The 16,083-nt window shown below is 47.9% G+C and overlaps 1 pseudogene; it reads left to right on the top strand.

The window, feature by feature from the left end:
- LOC141949680 (serine-rich coiled-coil domain-containing protein 1-like) overlaps positions 1-12,283 on the top strand; it is a 62,843-nt pseudogene extending 50,560 nt beyond the window's left edge.
- The last annotated feature ends 3,800 nt before the right edge of the window (positions 12,284-16,083 follow it).

The raw sequence follows: 16,083 nt of genomic DNA, 5'->3' as shown, positions 1-16,083 counted from the left end.
CTCCGGTGCAGACAGAGGAGGTGAAGGCGCCGGAGGTGGGGGTGGAGGTATGTAAGGAGGAGGAGAGGTGGGAGGTTCGTCCTCATCACGTACCTTCTTTTTCTTAACTTTTTCTTTTAGAGGATACAGATTTATTCGGGTATCTGATGCTATCCATACCTGTTCATATTCACTCTCCTCCAAATTAAAGGGTTCCCTTGAGTTGACATAAATGTTTAGGGCTTGGCAGACCCATTCTTCAAAGGACCCAAAAACAGGCCAATAGAGATGGTCGCTTCTGATTTGTTTCCCTCCCCAAACTTCCATACAATAATAAATCATTTTTGCTTTGTCTTTACCCCGCCTAGAGGGGTAATCTTCCCAATGATTTAACATCAAGCCTAAAGGGCTATCTGGTGGTATTTGGGGGTACCTCACCTCGGGTCCCAAATCACCCATGGGATCAGAAAGCTTGCTCTTCTTCTGTCCCATCTTCCGGAGCGTCTTCACACACTCACACAATTCGCTTTCCCCCTTTTCGTGACCCAGTCCTTCGCGGGATATGGGAAATGCACTACCGAGGGGTCCGCACTCGCTTCGCCCTGCTGGGCGTCTCACACACCACGCTCCGGGAAACCCAACCCCAACTGAACGGATAACCGGCCTATACTCACGCAACCCTGCGTCTTCGTCCGGGGCTTCATGCACAAAGATTATGGGGTTACCGGTATTTTTTTGCTTGTTGCCGAGTTTTGGAGTTCGTTGGTAGAGGGCGTGATGTGATAGCACTCAGCCGGGGCCGCTGAACTCAGCGGGGCGCGCCTCCCCGTATGGGGCTTCCCACCAGATTGCCTCTATCCGAGTCACGGCACCAATTTTGTTATAGACTATCTTGCCAAAATGATGCAAGTTAGGGCAAATTAAATTTCAATTACTTATTTTAGCAAGCGGCAATAAGCAAAACAGCGCTGGGCGGCCGGGGAGTCCCTGCTCCACCAACGGCGCGCACTCACTTCCCGAGGGTCCGTCTTTTTTATATCCTCCGCCTTCCGGTATCGGGTCTCTCTGAGAGGTGTACCCTGCGTCTGCGCACTTTGCAGCTAGGGGGTCGCTCCATCCGGGTCTTCCTCGCGTCACCAGCTCCTCGTATTTCCTGCTTTCCTGAGAGTGGCTCACAAAGCTTTTGTTTATATCTTACAGAATATAGACACTACCCCCTTGTTTTTCTTCTTCTTCTCCCCTTTGTCTTTCTCCCCTTTGTCCTTCTTCCCTTTCTCCCTCTTTTCAGTCTTTTGCATAGTAGGAGTCCTTGCTTCAGCATTTCAACTTAGATAAGCACTTGCAGTCAGTTAGTCGTTACACAGTGTAATAGTTAAGATTAAGCTTAGGCCTACATAGTTTATGGAATAACATGTCACGAGCTCCCAGTATCTTTAATGGAATTTGATGAACAAACAGTTTACTGTCTATCACAATACACATCTGAATATATTCAGTTTGCATTGGGAAATAGGAACTAGGGAGTGAACGTGCCTGTGGACTTTAAATTGAGAGGCTATGAAAGGAAAGAACAAAGAACTCATGTTTGTTTGTAAACACTGCACAAGACTGGAAAAAACCTTTCTGAAACAGCCAGTTTTGAAGATGAAAATATAATTTAATTTCATATTCGTCACAAATGTTTGGAGTTTCCAACCTCTTCTTTTTTGTGGGAATTATGTTTCTCTGTAACTGCCAGTTAAAATGTCGGTTTTAGTCCAAATCTTGAAATGGAAAAAGTAAAGAGGATAAATACTGAAAAAGGAATTAGACATGTCATCTAATCAAGTTACTGTCACAAACAGTATTTCACCTAAGTTATCACTTCAAGGAGGATGCTTTTTTTCTTAATAGAAACAGAAAGATCTTTGATGATAAGAACCTAAATAAAAAATAACTGGTATCACTTTTTCATAGTGAAACGCATCAATGAGTCTTGGCTTCCCAGAAGTTGATGTGGGGAAAGCATAAATATAAATAATAAACCCCCAAGCAGATGTTCAAAGCATCTAGAAGGGGCAAAGGGAATTTATAAAGAAATGCAGTTTTAGTACAAGTGCTCTGCTATTACTGTCATTTAAGTACGTTAGTGCAGAATGTATTTATTAAAGAAAAAGATTTTCAAAAAAGTCAAACCTTTTATGCAGACGTGATTAAGAAAATTCTTGAAGTAATTCTCAGTAGTGCAAACAAAACAACTGGGAATGATGCTGCAGCTTTTACTTACCAAAAAAGAGTAATAAAGGTCCACATGTGAAACCTGTGGGGAAAAAATAAGGAACAGAAATGAAACGGAGAGTTACTGTGGAAATTCTAGATGTGTATTTTTCAATTCAGTTCTGGGAAGCTGTGAACACCTCTGCGTGCTTAGCTTTGTCCAAGAGAGTGATTCCGTTGTAAAACCACAGACCACAGGCGCAGTCCTCCACTGCTGAACGCGGGGAATTCTGCCCTCGGTTTGAGCAGACGTTGTAAGCTGAAGCTGGATCTCTTCAGCAGCCACCCCGTTGTCAAGCTCTGCAGGCACACAGTGACCCGCAGCCCAGGGCGATGGCTTGGCTGTTTGTCGGGAAGAGGTGGCCACACTGTGTGACCCCCAGGACAGGGAAGAGGTCCCATGGGAAAAGGCAGTAATGCCATATTGGTGTTTCTCCACAAGCAGCCGATCTTCGCCTGTGGAGCAGGTTTCTGGAAGACCGAGCACCTGGGCCTGTTTCCAGGTCCAGCGTCCAAGCCCAGCTCAGGCTGTGCCCCAGCTGCCCTGCTGCAACACACCCTGTCCCTCTGCACATCCGAACTGCAGGCGAGGCAAGCTGGGAACAGGATGGAGGGGTGGTGCTTCAGGGAAACAGTCCTCCAGCCAAGGCAGAGAGCGGCTGCCTGCCTTTGGTCTGTCCACGAGTAGGCAACCAAGGCTCAGGACCATTTATTTCCAGAATTATTGCTGGCTTGTTGAACAAAAGCTCTATTTCAAATATCCTACCACTATTTCTTATGTTTGAAAAATGCTAAAGACCTGTTTCTGGAGGATTAGCGATATGTTAATCTCTCTATAGAAAGAATTAAGTCTGTACACTCACGGGATGTCTATACAAACTACTGAAGGGAAGAATTCCAAAAGGGGAAGAGCCTTAGGCTAAATTTGAAAAGATATTTAAATGCCATAACTAGTTTTCCTTGATGATTGTTAGTGGATCACAGAAGATAATAAAACAGAGCTGAAGTTCAATTTAAATGGTAGAGAAATGGGAAATTCTGTTGGCCTGGAACTCATTGATTTGATGATAACCTGAGACCCGTTGGAAGTAAGAGTTGAGATGGCAACAGATAAACCAGTCTAATCTCCGGAAGAGCCTCTGAGAAATACACCCTCTGACAGATGAATCAGGGCTCAGGACAAGCTGTGGTAGACAATGTGGAAGTTGCAGCAGCCTCATGAAGGGGAAGGTGAGCACAGCACCAGGAGGAGGAGGAGAAAGCATCACGGGTGGCGACGACAGCAATGCCAGCCGCACTGCGTGTAAGGAGAGACTGAGACTTCTCATGCAGTTTTCATCGTTTTATTTTCCCTCTTTCATGATGAGGCTACTAACAAGTGGCTCCAACTCCCCTTGGGGGCTGGCGTGCACCCCAGCTGCTGGCCCGGCCCTGGTTTCACCGGCTTCTGGCTACCCTAGCATCGCCGGCGGTGTGGCCGCTTGTGGGCTGAAGAGTCCTGGGAGCAGCTGGCCTTCCTCTTGGGGCGTCGCCGGGGCCCCCCGGGTGAGCAGTCCCTGCCCTGGCCAGCAGCAGAGGGACCTGCCACCGCCTGCCCCAGCTCCTCACGGGGCTCCTCCTGCGCTCTGGGGTCAGGGGCAGGAGTGTCCCCCGGGGCGGCAGCAGGGCCAGGGGTGGCCGCGGGGCTGTGCTCCTGCTCCTCGGCAGCCTGGGAGTCGCGGGGCTCCAGCTGCTGCATGAAGCGCCCTCTGCACTGCTCTGCCACGACGGCGACCAGCTGGCGCACAAACGTCACCGTCCGGTGCTGCAGGAAGGTCTGCAGCTCCCACACCAAGGCCTCCTCATCCGGCCCATAGTGGCACAGATGTGCAATGATGTCGGCCTGTGCCAAATCCACCACCCAACAGCACTCCCTGTACATCTCCAGGAACTGCTGCCTCAGCCAGGGCATCAGGGGCTCCAGGATCTCCCTGCTGTGCCGGAAAGAGCCCGCCCAGACACGGGGCAGAAAGCCACCCATGGGCACTGGGTCCGCAGCCCGCTGCTCGTCCTGGTGGCTGGCAACTGATGGACGGGAGGGGCGCCACCCGAAAGTCATCTCCAGACAATCTTCCTCTGACCGCACAGAGTAGATGATGGACTGGACAGTCTGCCTGCAAAGGGGGCACGACGCTTTCCTCTTGGCCCACCGCACAATGCAGCCCAGGCAGAACTGGTACAGACAGGGGGTCACAGAAGCGGCGCCGTCTCGGGTCTCGCCGCAGATGGGGCAGCTCCACTCGCTCTCTTCAGCCATGTTGGCTTGTTGCGGCAGGCTGGGGAGAGCTGAGGACGAGGAGCTGCTCCCCCTCACTGGCGTCACACGCTGCAAAATGGAGACAGGCCCCGGTCACTCACTGTCCCGGCGAGGGGAGGAAGAAATGCCCAGGCCCCTGGTGAAGGACATCGTCTGGCTCCCTGAGCCCCTTCGCCCACCCTGGGGGGACGCTCCCCCGCACAGCTCACCTCCGCTGCCGCGAGCACGCCTGTTGGTGCCCGGCTGCCTGACCCAGGCAGGGCCGGGGAAACACAGGGGATGGCTCCGGGACGGGCACCGAGAGCTGCTGACAGCAGCCCCCAAAGCACCACCCAGCACCCGGAGCAGCCTCACTCGACCCTCCAGACCTCGCAGACACACTCGGCAGGAGTCCAGGCAGGAGCCAGACTGGGCCGGGCGCAGGCAGAGCCTGCAGGGAGGGACGTGAGGTCACATTCCATAGCTTGCTGACGTCACAGACCACCACACGGTGACGTGACAGTGGGCCGCCTGTCTCCATGGCGCTTGCCCGTGTCGGGGCCTGGCTGGCACCGGCACTTGTGCAGATGGAAAGTGTTCCCCTATTCCTTGAACGCAGAAATTAGCCACTCTTCTATGGCTTGTACCTGTTCCATTGCAAGCACGAGTTGTCTAGAGAAGACATAGCTGAAGCCCGGCAGATGAGAAGGAGCCATCAGTAATCCATGTCAGGAAGCTCGAAAGCAGAGGCACAGTTTGCACAGAAAATGCCCTGGTTATGGCAGAAACACAGTTCTCACTGTCAGAGATTTGTGGAGTGGGAAACTGAAGCCCAAAAAGGGTTTCTCTGCGTTCCTTTCCGTAGTCATCACGTACTGCTTAAGTTAAATTTAAATGGCAGTACAATGGAAAATTTTGTTTGCCTGGAATTCCTCCATTTGATAAGCTGAGAGCCACGTTGGAAGTAAGACTTGAGATGGCAATAGCTGGAATAGTAAAATCTCCTGAAAAACCTGTGAGAAATCGACTCTGACGAGTCGGGGCTTCAGGGGAAGCTGTGATGGACAATGTGGAAGTTTCAAAGCTGTTTGTAAGAGGGTTTAGCACCAATTATAGAAGAATACTTTTTTAAAAAATGGTGGATTTAAAAGGATTATTGGATTTGCAAAGTTATGCCAAGGTTTGAGAAACAGTTAAAGCCTGGCTTTAACACCCTGCTTTGTGCATTTCCAAACTCTGGCCTGTGGATCACACCACCCACCTCCAGCTCGCAGAGGGAGAGATCCTGGTGCTCCTTTTTGGGGTAACACTGGCTGTGAAACCAGTGCTGGCACCTGTGAGATCTGAAACCTTGCCACGGTACCACATTCAATAAACAGATTAAAGTCTTTGTTTTACCAGGCAGCAACGTTTCGGCTTACCATTTCCCCCACACCTCGAATTAACCCCCTCCAGAATTTGCTCTGCTTTCCTGCATTTTCTGCGTTGGTCACGATTTGCTCCTGTCCCAGAGCAGGCAGAAACACCCTGCAGAGACACAGTCCCGGTGTTGTGAGCTAACGGCATGCCAGCCGGGCCAGGAACGTTTGGATCACAGATTTCCCCGAACGGCCCGAGCCTCCGCTCCCTTCCTCCCCACGCGCTGCCCTCTGACCCACGCTTGCTGCTGCCGCGTCTCCCACACGTGGCACTTGCCTCACCTCAGCCACCTACGGCCGATTCGGCTTTCCCGTGTGGGCCTAAACGCAGCGCGCAGAGTAATGAGGTGAAGGACAGCACGAGTGTGTGCACCTGGAGTCGTGTGCCACAGCAGCTCTGAGCTGATATGCCAGCAGATGTCACAGCCCCCCTAACATTCTTGGTCATTCCCAGGATTTTCCTCCAACTTCTCCTTCCTTTAGCTTCCAATTTCTTTGCTCTTAGAAAAACACTTTGTACAGCGTAACCAGAGCTCATGACTAGTTTTTCCTTTATTCGACCTATATCACTCTACAGGAGATCAACCCTGACTTCTGAGCTCTCCTCACCTTTGTGAAGACCCACGGTAAGAACGTTGCTGTCTGAACAGGGAAAAGTGCTCCAAAATAACACATCCTTTGCAATGCTGTGAAAGAGTTGGGTTCAGTCAGAGCATTTGCGAGCGCCGAATGACACTGCAGTATAGAAAATGTCCTTCTAGGTAATAAGGAAATAATAGAATAGTCTGCTAAAAGGACAGACATAAATGCTGAGAGCAGCCATTATCAGTAAGACACAAGGAGAAGCTTGTGCGCAGAGAAGCAAAAGATTATTGCGTTTGTTGAGAGCAAAAGAACATTGAACCAGGCAAAGGTAGCAAAGAACTAGGAAATTAATGAAGAATTCAAGAAAATTTTACATTGTACTTTGGGTTTTTATCTTTAAATTTAATTCCCTTTCATCTTTTTTCTTTTTTTTTTTTCTTTTTATCCAAGGCAGTGAATTCCTGGCCCCGTACAGACTCCAGGGTTAACAGACTGAAATACCTGCTCTTCCTGCCTGCATGACAGCAAGATCCAGTTTAAGGCTGGGAGGGAGGAGAGGGACTCTTCACTGACTCCTCTCCATGAAAAAAGGGTATAATATTCTCCAAAAGGTGGTAGATAGCACAGTATTTTCAAAACAAGCCAGTATGCCTATTATTAATGGAATCAGCAAACCTGTTTAGATTTTTTTTTTTTTTTTACTCAAGGGGATTCATTTGCAATGTCCACATCGGTGACTGTTCCCTTAGCACATAACAGATCTTTCTGTGAAAACTTAATTAAGCCATCAGATTCTCTTTTCTGTTTCTCACAGAAAGACAGTGTTCTGCATAACATACAATAAAATCCACTATTGGAAGAAGGTGCTTTTCTTTTTCATCTAGCTGAGATTTATTTCCTTGCAGCCTCCTAGCCCAAGGAAGATGATCATCTCCAGGCCATGCAATCCAATTTAAAAATGTCTTCTCATGTTTTGAAACTGTGCATGAGAAACGATTCTCATGTTCATTAGAAGTATTCCAGACGGAGCTGGAACAATAATGTTTTTAAGGGCTTCATAGAAAGAGCTCTTTTAGCAGTTCAGAAGCTTCGCTTTCCAAAATGTCTGTACCAGGTTATCTTATGTCCTGAAGCAGTGGAGCACCATTTCCCCCTAAGCTGCTGCCTCTTCCTACCACTGTGCCCATTCGGAGCTCCTTCAGAGTATCCGTTGACTTACGAGGCACGACCAGAGAGCACTAAAAAAACCCATCCTGGGTTTCAATGGAAAGTTTCCATCAACACATTCTTTCTATTCTGGAACCTTCCTGAACAACCCAACAGTACAAAGAGACTGAAGTTTCTGCTAGTCTGCTACAAATCTCATTGTCTTTTCATCAGAATTAAGTTTCTTATCACATTTTCCAACTTTTGTCTTTCCTTTCTGTACCATCCAGAGCCATCTGAAAACCACGGATGATCCTTTCAAGTCAGGATCCAGCTTGTTCACCCCTGTTACAGAGTTGCTTTTTTTTTTTTTTTTTTTAGTTAGGTTAGATTAACTAAAGAATATGTTTAGTACTTCTAATCCTGCATCCTGTTGAAGGTTAACATGCTGTAGTTGATGCCATAAGTGAAAATAATCAATAATCCTATTCTACTCCCTGTTTAACGGCACGGAAACCCTGCTCCGAGATGAATGTGGTATGTATCTGGCCACTCAAAGGTCATGTTTTTGTGTGCAGTTGTGTGTAATATTAAGCACATGTCTTTTATTTCTTTTTTTTTTTTTTTCCCCAGGTTTACCCTAATTTCCAAAAAAAGAGAGTTGTGCTTCCCTTGAGTTAGGTATATTCACACAAAGAGCAGAAGAAATTTTCCACCTAAAAGGTACTACAGTCTGAAAAAAGCCACAGGGGCAGTTAAGAAAATCCCGTTTGAGGCAAAAACCTGCTGAATTAGTCCTACAGGAACATGCACAACAAAGCTAAAATAAGAAAAAGAGAAAATAAAAATCGTTTAGGAAAGTCCAATGCCCAGACTTCAGGTGAGCAGGGTTGGGCTTAGGCAGGGGGGGCAGGCAGGTGGGATCCATGGCAGGCCACTCTGGAAGGTGCAGGAGCTGAGGAGAGCTGGCAGACCATTAAGGAGAGCATCATCCAGGCAGAAGAAGGGTCCAGCCTGCTGGGAAGGCAGACAAGCAGGTTTGTTAGGACTTGGCTAAAAGGGACATCGTGGCAGAACTGCAGTGCAAACATGCAGCACGTGGGGGAGGGAGCAGGGACAGAGCGTGAAGGAAGAACTTAGAAAAGTTGCCTGGGCGTGTAGGGCTGGTGTCGTTCAAGCCAAAGCTCAGCTGGAGCTAAGAGGTTCAAGGGATGTCAAGGGCAACATGAAGAGCTTCTAAAGGGTAAACAAGGAAAATGTGGGTGGGCTGCTGAAAGGGCTGGTGATTAGTGACAGCAGACACAGGTGGGGCTGTGACTGAACAAGGTCCAAGGAAGGAGAAGGATCAGCAGTGGCTGCGGGCTGAGTCAAGGGTCACTTGTGAGAACTCGACCCAGACAAGTTGATATGTCCCAACAGGCCATACCCAGTGCGCTGGGATCTGGCTAGTGTCCTGTAATGATGCTCTCCATCGTCTTTGAAAGGTCGTGGAGGTTGGGGCAGATTGTCAAGGGCCGGAAAAGGGCCGTTAATTGCACACAGCTGCCTTCAGCAAAGGCCAAAGGGATGGTCCAGAGAACTGGGGGCTGGAGAAGAGTCCTCTGCTTCTCACACGTCAGGCTGCATCTGAGGGCTGTGTCCTGTCTGGGGCCCCAGGCAGAAGGTACATTGATAAAGGAGTCGAGGGGAGGCCACCGGGCCCATGGGGCTGGAGCACTCACCCTGCGAGGAGGGGCTGCAGGGCTGGGGCTGGGTCTGCCTGGAGCACAGACGGCATCAGGACAACGAGCAGGAGAACGGACCAAGGAGGCAGGGACAGGCTCCTTGCAGAGGTGCCTGGTGGGACGCTGTGGTCCAAGCGGTGACGGGGTCTGACAACGTGTTATGAAATGAAGCTTTCCTGAGGCAGGAGGAGAGAGGAGCACCAACGCACCCACATGGCCACTCACCCCAACCCTGACAGCAAAGCCATCATAAGCGATTCCACGGCGCCGGGGGACACTTGGTGTCTGGGTCCTCCGGCAGCCACAGCCAGTCATGCGAATGCTGTTTGAATGGCATCGTCTGGAGAGAAAGAAGAACTTTCTGGCCATGGAGACAGCCCAGGTGGTGCAGCAGATTGCCCAGAAGTGTTGTATCATCTCCATCTTTGGAGGTTTTCGAGCACCAGCTGGAAAAAGCCCTGAGCGTCCCCGTCTGATCTCACTGCTGACCCTGCTTTGGGCAGCAGATTGTACTTGAGACCTCCTGAGATCGCTTCCAGCCTGAATTATCCCTGTGATCCTAAGAGGAAATGCTCTTCCCCATGCACAAGAGGGAAAGGCAAAGGATATATGAGAAGGAGCATGGCTGGCAGTGCCCACAGCGCACGTGAACATCCATGTTTCTGATATTTCCTTTGTTCTGGATACATCTGTTAAGAACAAAGGTCACTGCAAAGGTTTACACGTATTTCCTGTCCCCCAGCAGAGAGGGGTCGATTCTAATGAGCTGACCAAGCAAACACAGAGCTGAAGTCCATAGAAAAAGGAGCAAATCTCTGAAAAATGGCCATGCAATTATTTAATAATAATGAGCTTAGGTAAATGCAAAATGTATTACAAGTAAGGAAAAGTTTAGGTTCTAGGGTAGGCTGGACTGTTTGTAAGAAACCTCTGCTTCACCGACGGAAACTCACCCACCCCAAACAGTCATTGAGTCAACGTAGATGACACAGAATTACAAATGACATTCTTTTTCAAATGAAAGCTCTGTATTTTCCTATTTTAAGTACAATATTTTGAAAGGATTAATATGGCAATTTGCATTTTCCTACAGTATTTTCATTATAATATCTCTACACTGCATTGAAAGTTTACCATTCTTTTGAAACTGAACAGAATATTTTGCTGAAGCTATGACAGGTAATTGAATTAAATTCTTTTTTTTCTTTTTTTTTTTTTTCTATTTGTTTTAGCACAGGCAAGAAGTGGAAAGACTGAAAATTGTACTCTAGTGAGAGGCCCATCTTGAAACATTTTCTACTTTCTTAAGGAGCCAGGGTTTGTTTCCTGAGAACTGATCTCAGTCTTGCAAATGAAGAAACAGGACTGAGCAGCAACATCACTGAGCAATACAGTCCAATAGTAGCAGCAGTAACATGTAACTTCCTCAGTATTCAGCCTTGCTGCTAATTACTCGTTTAGAATGGCATGAAAAATATCTGCTACTGGTGAAAACATGGACCAGCTCGAACAATCTAATTCTGCCTCCAGAGCAAGCTGGAAGGCCGTGGTCAGGAGCCGACCCCCTCGGGATTGCCTGGTCATATGTCTCATCTCAGAATCTGCTGCCTTCAGTAAAACCACACGTATGATGATAGTGGTGCTCTGTTCATTTTATTCCATAAAATACAATATAGTTCCAATGTAACTTTTCAATAAAAGCCCCAGTAATTTAGAGGCTTGATCTCATTTCAAAAGTGACTAGGCCCACTTCTGTCCCCCAGTACCTTATTTTAACTGGATTTGGTGCCTTTAGCTCTCCAGCTGTCCTAACAGCATGGCTCTGAGCTTTTGGCCTGTTGCATACAAATGAAGTTTAAGCTCAAAGTCACTTCTCACTTTAGACAATTCTGCAGAAATATTTCAACTTTGAAGTTCATAAATGACAATAATCACTTCACAGAGATTTATTCTGAACAAGTGTTACTTGAGTTTTTCAAGCATATCTAATAACTGCAAAGTGTAAAATCATACATCATGATTCACAGTTGAATACCTCGATGTTTTCAAGACTTCAAGTCAGTTTTCAATTCAAAGCTGTGGCTCGTTTATATAGTAAATTTTCAACAGGTATCACAAGTCCACAAGTCACATGCACCAACAGCTTAAATAAATCTTCTGTGGGATCACAATGAATGTGATGGAAACACAACGGTAATTTGACCTGCAAATGGGTAGGAGAGGAATCAAAGAAATACACGTCGTTCCCTAGGAAGGCATAAGTGCTTCAGGGAGCTGAGCCACAATAGGAGCCTGCTCAAACACTCAGCACATGAGGCAACACGGAGTGTTTCTGTATTTGGGGAAGTGCACTGATTTTTTTCTCGTAGTGACTGTGATAGAGCTGTACATCATGGGTGTTTGTGATGTTCATAACAATAATACTGTGTTATAACAGAGCATGTAATGCAGTAATAAATGTCCTTTAGGATGTGAACCAAAGCCCAATAAATTCATGAAGCAGACGAGATTTCCAGCCACTAACTGCAGACCTTGAACTTTAATCAGAATCACAACACAGGTTTCTGTGGAATGCTGGAAAACAACGGACATATTGTGAGCGATCCAGACCGAGGGGCCTCACTGTAACAACAGGCTGCAGCTGTGTTGAAGGACACTTGCAAGGCCAAGGAAGATTAAACAGCGTGCTTAGCCAAAAGATAAAGAAGTTGGACTGTCGAAAACAGGATGCCTACCTAGTGGGTGAGCAGCGTGTGGACACCACACCGGGACCAATCATAGAGGGCAAAAGGGCGCGTGAACAAGTAGCTTTAGCCTATTAGCAATAAGATCACGGCGCGTGAAGCTTGTGATAGTGTATAAATTCCTGTGTATCCTTTAATAAAGGGGCATCAACTTGATCACATTGGTCATATAAGTTGTGTCCGGGACTTCCGCGTCAGCAAGTGGCGCCCGAACAGGGACCTGAAAGAGCCTCACCGAAACTACGTGGGACTTGAATACCGGGGAGTCGGGACTCTCTCGTCGGTGCTTGCCCAAGCAAGAGAAGACGGTCCGGAGGGGGCGGAAGCAGCCGTAGCAGGCGCTGGCCCAGTGCCTGGGAAGACGCGTGCGCAATCGTTGGGAATCTCGCCCTGATCAGGTGAGTGGCTGGGGAGGAGATGGGGTCCACGCTAAGCAAAGAAGAAGCGGCAGTGGTTAAGCTCCTCCAACATATGCTCTCTAAGAGAGGATTATTTTATGATGAGGGAAACCTGAGGAGGGTACTGTTGTGGGCTCGGCAGCACGGATTAATCCCCTCAGTGACCGCAGCCTTTGAAGTAGCTACTTGGGAAAATATCGGCGCGGCACTGTGGGACGACATTAGCTCAGGCTCTAAAGACAGTAGGAAACTCTCCACCGTGTGAAGATTGATCCTAGAGACTCTGACAGAACTGAAAGCGGAACGGCAGACCACCGCCTCTGCTTTCGCTGCCTTGTCAGCAGAGGCAGAAAGCGCTAGCGCTAGAGGATTCTGCTACTGCTATGACATTCACGGGATCCCTGTTCCCCAAGGCAGCTCCTAAAAGGAGGGACGGGGACGCTTCATGCGCAGCACCCGTGCGGCAGGAAAATCAAGAGCAAAAATCAACAGATTTACTACAGCTTGAGTCCCCCCTCTCAAGCTCAAAGGAACAATCCCTGGAGTGCACCGCCCCGCCCCGCTCCTGCCGCCGCCTCCTGCCCAACCCCGCGCCCGCCACCGCCGCCACCTCAGCAGAGGAAGGCGTTGACGCACCCCTGCCCCCGTCCTCGCCTCTGTCACCCCGATCGGTGCATGGACAATCTGGTTATGGTTTACAAGATCAACACTTGCGAGAACTAATGAGACAACTAGAGCAACTTGAAACGCGAATGAAGGAATCAGCTCAGCCTATTCCTACGGCACTGCCGCCACCCCCTCTTCCTATTAACCCTTTTTTTCACGACACTGAGGGGGGAGTGGTCAGGGGGAAACAGTGGCGATCGGGCCGCTGCCATCATCGGCTCAATTGGGAGGGGGGGCACTGGGAGGCGCAGGTGGTAATGGTAATCCAGCGCACCGATGGCGGGGAGTTACTCGGGATGCAATAATAGAGGGGCAGTTTAACGAGCTTGGACCAATGGTGTTTCCAGTAATAGTAACCCCACAAGGTAATGAGTGGGAGGCCTGCGATTGGAAAATGATTAAACAGGCAAAATTAGCAGTAACACAATATGGGTTAAAATCACCATATACTAATTCAGTAATTCAGCATATTTTTACAGCACAGTTATTAACTCCGTGTGACGTGCACATGATTATACAAACCTTACTAACAGCTTCCCAACAATTGCAAATTTTTCAATGTTGGCAAGTGGCCTGCGAGGCTGCGGCAGCCACACCCTGTCAGCAAGGAGACCCTCTATATGGGGTGCAAGCTCAAATGCTGATGGGCGCAGACCCTTTTGCTAGCCCAGACTGGCAAACAGGGTTTCAACCAGAAGTGTTACGCTTAACCCCAAAATTAGCCCTAAAAACGATTTTAGCCGTACACGATGAAAAAGCAGCACCAGTATTTACAGGAATAAGACAGGGACCCACGGAGCCCTATCTAAAATTTATTGATAGACTACATGATGCTATTAATGCTAATCCTGACTTAAATGATGAAATGAAAGTTAAATTTCTTGATATGCTTGCTTATGATAATGCTAATGAGAAAACTAAGGAAGTCTTAAGTCTCTTACCCGCCTGTGGCCGAGCCCGGCACCGCGCTCTCACACCCCACCCCACCCCACCCCACCCCCCCGCCAAAAGCGGCAGCTTTTACAGAAGCTGCTGACAGTGGGATGCAGCGCCCCTTGTCTGCCAACACCACATAATCAATAAGCAATGGCTTTATACATTCTTAACAGTGTTTTGATGTTTGTAGTGTTTGTCATTTTATGTTGTGTGAGTAATAAGTGTAAGAGGCCTCTTTGTGTGATTGTTCTGCGTGTGTGAGGCGCAGCCCAGCTGCAGCTGCGGAGTGCGGAGTTCTCTGACAGAGCACCTTAGTGCCCGCCTGCTGGGTCACTGGTGCTGCCTGTTTGTTCGGGCTCAGTGTTTTAAGTGTCATAGGTGAAATATCTCCTCTAGCGGGAGGCAGTAATTCTGTATTAATTGTTGTCTTGAATTTAGGTGCATACTCTGCGAGGAGAGTGCACCCTTGTACCATCTGCCTGAGGGGGATATTGTCAGAAGATCATCTACAACCTTACAGGGGTTGCTCATTTTACCAGGGGTCATAGATGCCAATTATGAAGGGGAAATCAGAATTATGGCCTGGACCCCTGTATCTCCATGTTCAGTAACAAAAGCGTCAAAAATTGCTCAGCTTGTTTATTTTACTGCGGCTCCCCCTAATAGTATGCCGAGAAGCTGGGGTGACTCAGGATTTGGATCAGCACATACTTCTCAAGTATTTTGAGCTCAGACACTGAGACAAAGTCGACCTCTGGTAAAATGTACCCTCACTAAAGCAGAAGAATCTGTTGAACTCACAGGCATTTTACACACTGGTGAGGATGTGACCATAATATCTGTGAGCAGATTGGCCGTTAGCTCGGGTAACTCGAATGCTTTTTGGGGTTGGTGGTCATGCTGTAACATTTCAAAGCAAAGATCTCATTCATGTAAGGGGCCCAGAAAACTAGGTAGCAACTATTCATCCATTTATATTGGAAACCCCTATTACATCATGGGGTCGTGACTGTATGGCTCGATGGGGAACTCAAATTGGATCAAATTTGTCTTAATTGCCACTGCAGCACAGCCCACCCTGAAACCCACCCTGAAACTAACCTGGAAAACAGAATCACCTGTGTGGGTGGGTCAGTGGCCCTTGCCAATGGAAAAGTTGCGCCACCTTAGTGATTTAGTTCAGGAACAGTTAAGTACGGGACATCTCGTACCTACCACCAGTCCTTGGAACTCCCCGGTGTTCCAAGGAAAAGTGGTAAATGGTGACTTTTACATGATCTCCAACACATTAATGATGCCATGGAGGATATGGGTACGTTACAGTCAGGAATGCCCTCCCCAACAATGATTCCCCGAAACTGGCATCTTGTAATAATTGATCTAAAGGATTGATTTTTTTACCATTCCTTTGTATCCGGATGATGCACCTAAATTTGTCTTTTTTGTTCCCAGTATTAATGTTAGTGAACCTACAAGATGGTACCACTGGGTTGTTTTACCATAAGGCATAAAAAAGTCCCACGATGTGTCAGTGGTTTGTTGCAAAGGCTTTGAGCCCTGTTAGAATGCAGGTCTCTCAGGCTGTTATATATCATTATATGGATGACATCCTTATAGCAGCAGAAACACAGGAGATCATGGAAAAGGTTCTTGCTTTAACCAAAGACTCAGTATCTCAAATGGGGTGACAAATAGCACCTGAAAAGGTACAGAGATCATCACCATGACAGTACCTGGGGTGGAGAATTTGTGAACAGACCATTGTCCCGCAACAGGTTAAACTTAAAACTGATGTTAAGACTTTAAATGATTGGCAGAAAGTGTTGTGAGCCATAAACTGGATACGGCCATTGTTGGGCCTAACTAATGATGATCTGCATAGCTTGTTTGATATTTTGCGAGGAGATCCTTCACTGACATCACCCAGAGTACTTACAGAGAAAGCGAAACAAGATC

Source organism: Strix uralensis, chromosome 14 (genome assembly GCF_047716275.1).
Source record: "Strix uralensis isolate ZFMK-TIS-50842 chromosome 14, bStrUra1, whole genome shotgun sequence".
NCBI lineage: Eukaryota > Metazoa > Chordata > Aves > Strigiformes > Strigidae > Strix > Strix uralensis.
This window is presented reverse-complemented; position numbering and strand designations above follow the sequence as displayed.